The sequence below is a fragment of the Callionymus lyra genome, chromosome 6, assembly GCF_982586985.1.
Source record: "Callionymus lyra chromosome 6, fCalLyr1.hap1.1, whole genome shotgun sequence".
In the NCBI taxonomy this organism is placed as follows: Eukaryota; Metazoa; Chordata; class Actinopteri; order Syngnathiformes; family Callionymidae; genus Callionymus; species Callionymus lyra.
The window spans coordinates 9,796,714-9,803,403 of NC_141823.1; the positions used below are offsets into that span (position 1 = coordinate 9,796,714).

General features: G+C 36.7%; 1 long non-coding RNA gene across 1 annotated transcript; it reads left to right on the forward strand.

Annotated features, from left to right (window-relative positions):
• Positions 1 to 3,841: 3,841 nt before the first annotated feature.
• LOC148076333 (uncharacterized) lies at positions 3,842 to 6,317 on the forward strand. The gene is made up of 2 exons (XR_015711446.1): positions 3,842 to 4,509; positions 6,134 to 6,317. It is a non-coding gene; the product is annotated as an uncharacterized LOC148076333 (long non-coding RNA).
• Positions 6,318 to 6,690: the final 373 nt, after the last annotated feature.

Below are 6,690 nucleotides of genomic sequence, written 5' to 3' on the forward strand. Positions count from 1 at the left end.
TAGCTCAGTAACTTCATGTTTTTTAATGAATTTTCTCCCAGAATGTGGTTATTGTAGGACAAAAAAATAGAGATTATTCAACATCAATGTAACCACAAGAAAGACACTTTACAAATAACTATTACTTACTTACTATTTTGTGAGGTAGGTTTGGTATTTGACAACTTTTATATCGGGTGTAAGAAAAACATTGAATTCTTCCAGAAAACAAAACATATTCAAAAGCCTGTGTCAGCTGCGATCTGAGACGAGACTGCAAAACGTATACAAATGATAATATTGTTTCTGGCTCCCCCTAGTGTTAGAACAATTTAATGTGTGTGCGTTTGTTTACTAAGCGAGATAAAGCTTTGTGTTGTGTAAGTTTTTGTTCAATCTTATTGCTAACTTCAAAAATGAACCCACATGGACACTAGAGGTGTAAGAAAACATCGATACACGTAAAATTTTGCAATACTTTTTTTCAAGATACTGTATTGATATTAAAAGGCACTATATCGATTTTTTTTTTTTAGTCTTTTCTAATAATATATTTATTTTGATCATAGTTCTCTCATGGTTTATATTTTAATAAAGTGTTTATAAAATAAAGTTTTATTTATTTATATTTTAAATTTTAAATGAAAATGCAAATATTGAATTCATTTTTTTTTCATCAATTCAACTTCCTGCCCATAGATGGCTGTTGTCATTTCCTCCCCTGCAGCTAACTGGGGACGAGAGGATACAGTCGACTCCAGCAGCTATTAAAGCTGATGTTTGGACATATTTTGGTTTGAAAACAAATGAAAGCAGTTACGACTTCATCAAGAGTCATGTGGTCTGTAAATTCTGCAACACCAGAGTCAAGTACTCGACAATACTACACATATATCCTTGTTACTACAGTATCATATCGTATCATAAGTCGAAAACTGAAAATATTGTCACCGTCGGTGAACCAGAGCTAAGTTTTGTGCCCCAGACTTGAGCATCTTGTTCTTAACGAACTCGTCGACCTGTTTTGGCGTCCGTTTAAAAGAAGCAAAACTGGTCACATGACTGTGTTTTATTCAAACATGTCCAAGATCAAGTGATCGGCTGAGAACATGTGAAACGGTTCATGCATGATGTTTGAAGAAGGTGGGTGTGTCTCTGTTGACTCCTCAAACAGTCCATCATCATCGCTGAGTGTTATTTCCGTGACAGGGAGTTGGTTTTGGCAGATCCCGGTGGACGCTTTACGACGTGAAAAATATACAATAAACACATTCGAGCTAGCGTCACGTCGTCGCGCGGATCGAGAGGAAACTCGACAGAATCCCTCCTTGAATCCTTAGATTATCAGAACCAACAGCGTGTTTGACGAGTCACGGAGCGAGACAGAGTTCAACTTCCTCTAATTCCATTTTGTTTGACATCCGCGTGACTTTTGAAATATCTTTATATCCTCATGTTTTTCTTTCTATCTTGTCACCTGACGGAGTTATGCAACTCAGATGGAAAAAAAAACTGAAGACAGAAGTCATTGTCAATTAAACTAATGAGTCAAATAATCAAGAATTATTTCATTTAAAGAATCAAATTTGTTATATTTACTTCATAGACATTGATTTACGACAACCTGAGTTCATTATAATCCAGCTTTAAAGAACTTTTCATTTTTGGTTAATAAATACACAACTATGTTAAAACTAGAAATGGTCTGATGTAGCTTCACGAAGCAGTGTCATTATTTTCAGAGTCCATTAGATGGCGCCTTTGGACGATTTTCCTTTGTTTTAAAAAACTGTTCTAATGAAACGTCATTTTTAAACTGATGGCGCCACCTACTGACCTCTAAACAACATGACACTGATTCATGGATCTTCGTCCGCCCATCACTAGTTAAAACAACACATGGCCAAGGGGCCAAATCGGGGCCACCGGGTCATTTTGTGTCGCCCACGATTAGCTTTAAATACCTGTGAGCGGATGAAGCTTCGTGAAGCCTCATGAGTCAGTATCCACGTTGTATAGACGTCAGTAGAGGGCGACCTCAGTTTTAAAATGATGTGATGTTTGAAAAGAATCTATGTCAATTGACTATAGAGCAGAGAGCGCCATCTTGTGGTCTCTGACAATAACGCCACTGCTTCATGAAGCTTCATCAACACATCACTACTTGCTACTTACAGAATATCTACAATGTTGATATTGTGACCTAAAATATTTATTTATTTATTTCCATTTCACATATTGTTTGACAAAGAGAAGATTCTAAAAATATAAAAACCATCAATTTAAACTATGAGAAAAATGATTTTCCTCTTATGTAAAAGAGTTTGATGTCCTGTTATATATACAGTGGTATGAAAAAGTTTGGGCACCCCTGTACATTTTCATGATTTTAGTTTATAAATCATTGGTTGTTTGGATAAAAAAAAATCCAGTTAAATATATCTTATAGTTTATAACTTTTAAGTTTATATGATTTACAGAAAGTTTGCAAGAATTATTTAAACAAAATTGGGCATGTGCATAAATTCAGGCATCGCAAAAGAAAAATTATTCAATATTTTGTGCATCCTCCTTCTTCAGAAATAACAGCCTCTAAATGCTTCCTATAGCTTCCAATTAGGCTCTGGATTCTGGTGGAAGGTATTTTGGACCATTCTTCTTTACAGATCCTCTCCAGTTCAGTCAAGTTTGATGGTTTCCGAGCATGGACCGCCCGCTTTAAATCACACCATAAATTTTCAATAATATTCAGGTCTGGGGACTGAGATCATTCCAGAATGTTATACTTGTTCCTCTGCATGAACGCCTTAGTAGATTTTGAGCAGTGTTTAGGATCATTGTCTTGTTGAAAGATCCAGCCCCGGCGCAACTTCAACTTTGTTACTGATTCCTGGACATTGTTCTCCAGAATCTGCTGATATTGAGAGGAATCCATGCGCCCCTCAACTTTAACAAGATTCCCCATCCCTGCACTGGGCACACAGCCCCACAGCATGATGGAACCACAACCAAATTTTTACTGTAGGCAGCAAGTTCTTTTCTTGGAATGCTGTGTTCTTTTTCCGCCATGCATAACGCCCCTGGTTATACCCAAATAACTCTATTCTAGTTTCATCAGTCCACAGCACCTTATTCCAAAATAAGGCTGGCTTGTCCAAATGTGCTTTAGCATACCTCAAGAGACCCCGTTTGTGGCGTGTGCAGAGAAAAGGCTTTTTCCGCATTACTCTTCCATAAAGCATCTCCTTGTGTAAAGTGCGCTGAATAGCTGAACGATGCACAGTGACACCATCTGCAGCAAGTTGATGGTGCAGGTCTTTGGAGCTGGTCTATGGGTCGACTATGACTCTTCTCACCATCCTGCGCCTCTTACATGGTACAGTGTTTTCATTTTCAGAGCCCACTAGGTGGCGCCCTCTGTATCGTAGCAGATTACTTTGAAGAGCTATTCGATGACACTGTTTTATGAAGCTTCATAATCCAATCTAACTTTCTTTTGTAGCAGGTGTTTAAGGTTTCACGATACAGTGTCATAATCTTTAACGGCGATGAGATGACACTCTATAACCAACGACTATTTTATCGAAAACATCATTTTAAAACTGAGGGCCCAATTTTTGAGCTCTAAAAAATGTGACCCTGCTTCGCGAAGCTTCACGAAGCTTCATCAGCACATCACGACCTTCTATTCTAGTGGGGTTCCTTATACAGAGAAGATTTAAAGGTGGTGCTCTTCGTATAAAATTGAAGTCCTGGTTCAAAGCCAAAGATGACGAAGAAGAGAGCGCCATCCAGTGGCCTTTGAAAACGAAGCGTATCATGATGCCTCCGTCAATGACGTAGAGCTTTTTATTCCGAGAGATCCAAACCATTGTTTGAAACTTCGTGACGACGTCCACCTTCTTGTTCATGAAACTACTTCGGATACTTTACTCAGAATACTTCAAAAAACGACTTCTACTCGTCCATCTAATGGGACGCAGCTCAACCATCTCCAACCATCTCAGAGCTGAACTTGAAGTTCTTCCACCGACACTCGATCTCCTCAGTGTTTACCCATCACTACGACTAATAATCCTGCAGTTGCTTGGCAGGCAGGCAGCAGAGAGTGCGTGGCAGCAAACAAAGAACCTGTAGAACAAACCCGACAGACAAACACGGAGGCCGGAACGCAACAGGAAGTCACAAGGTCTCCACGGAGATCAAAAGACAGGCGGCTCGTCGCCCCGGGCTGGAGATCGCAGGGTTATGACCGGAGCTGGTTTCTTTCTAGCTTGAGACCGTCTGCTGAGCCGGACCAAACCCCCCCCTCGGACCGAGTCGAGATTATTATGGGCTGCAACACGAGCAAAGGTGTGACGGCGGTGAGCACCGGGGAGAAGCCGGAGGAGAAGAAGACGGAGGAGGAGACGCCGGCGGCGGCGGCAGAGGAGGCTGCGGCGGCAACAGAGGAGGCGCCTGCAGAGGAGGCCAAGGCTGAGGAGGCTCCGGCCGAGGAGAAGCCGGCGGAAGGTTGAAGCTGAAGCGGAGGTGAGATGTTTGCTCGGGTGGTTCTGGGATAAATGTCAACGCTGGAGGCTTTAGTTCGATCATGTTTGTCAGGTTTTGATTTCAACGTTTCAAACGAGCAGTGATGAGGTTTTTCTGTATCAGATAAACATCTTATCTATTATCTTACAAACATCTTATCTTATATTTTGACCAAGTCAATAACTAAAGTTGACCTTTTCAAATTGACCTTTTAGCTCTTTGAACTTTAAACTTTGAAACTGTGCAAGTTAAAAAAACTTTGGCTCAAACTTTTCGTGACTGAATTGATTTTTTATTTATTTACCTGATCCAGGACGTCTAGTGAGACGAAGAACCTCCATGATCTCATTTTTTAAATAATTTATAATGATAGAAAATTGATTTATATTCAACTCAATGTTTAAATATATTTAAATAAACAATACTTACCTAATATGGTTTTAATACGATTATTATTTATTTTCTCGTGTTATTTGTGAGTGGTTTCACTCACACTATGTGGCGTTTGATTTAATAAATATACTTTTTTAAATTGTATTTATATATGTTACAGGTTCTGTCATGTTTGAAAGTTATTTCTTTTTCATTCCTGTATTTAAAAGTCAGGTCTCCATTATTTACCTGCAAATCTAAGCATATCAATACATTTTTTTTAAGACACAAAATTATTTAGGCAAGTTTTGAAGATTAATAAAGAGAGAATCTATTGATAAAACTGTTTAACAAATTAACACAAAACTCATTTATATCATCTTGAATTATTTAAAAAAAAAAAACACACATTTCTTTTTTAATATGGATTTATTGGGAATTAACTTGTTTTTTTGTTATTTTTGTTAGTAATTAATTCATATTTGAAAAGTTCTAATTCAGCCAAATATTGACTAAAGCAATTGCTGGTGAAAATAGAGAAAATCAAGTGACAAAATTGTGGAAGAAAGAAAATAGACCATATTAATTAAGACAAAACTGATTAATAACAATTCTAAATTTGGTTTAAATAAAGAATAATGACTTAAAATGTAGTTTAATGAAGATTTAAGTTGTTGTTTTTTAATAATGTTGAGTTGTTTTACACACAATAAGACATTAGAGTAAATAAATATATGTTTACATTTTTGAAAGATAAGCATATACTGTATATGTATTACATTTTCAGTTCACTTTAAAAGCTACTTCTTTTTCTTTCCTTATACTTTCAGCCTAACAGCACATCTCAATCCATTATTTACCTGCAAATATAAAATTAAACAAATGTTTATTTAAGACACTAAAAGCTAAAACTCAGCCAAATTATTTGAACCAATATTGATGATAAATAGAGAGAAGTCAAGTGGCAAAATTGAACAAATACTGTGAAAAAAATCATATGAATCTCAATATTTGTTTAATATGGTTTTGTTTTCAGGTTATTTTGTGTTATTTTTGGGTCGTTTTACTCGGGATTTTTCATGATATTTAAGCAAATAAATAAATATTTAAAACAAAAAAAAAAGAAGAAAAATCATATATAAAGTACAGATTCTGAGATGAGAACTCTCTGATATTGGAGTCACTTCAACGTCGACACTCGCACTGACATGACAAACGCTCACGGAGACTCGTTGTGGGTCTGAGTTTACAGATTGGACTGTCCACGGTGACGGAGGGCCAGTCGACAGAAGAGGGGACCCCTCTACCCCCCTCCCACCATCACCACCACCACCACCATCATCACCCCGCCAACAACACCCCTGCACCAGCAACGAACATTGCTGCGCCTGAAGCCAAATGAATGAATGAATTTTGTCATAAACAGTTTGACTCATTCATGTCGTCCCATCAATGTCTCTCTTCTCTCTCACGTGACAAACAAGAAATAAGAAGCGATTTGAATCAGACGTTCTGCACAATAAAGAAGAATTAAATACAGATATTTAACTGTAATTAATTATGTATTTATTGTTTACATAAATACATATTATTTGTAATAATAAAAAAGTATAATTCAATGGTGCTTCATAGGAAAAAGAAAATGTTAATAAATGGAAGAAAAAAATGTTATTATTATTATTATTAAAATAATTAATTAATTAAAATAATGTTCATGAATTTATTTCATCCAAAAAAATAGACGTTTTCTATTAACGATAAAGACAAAAGTCATGTTTTTTTTCTTCTAATGTACTTTGAATACAAATA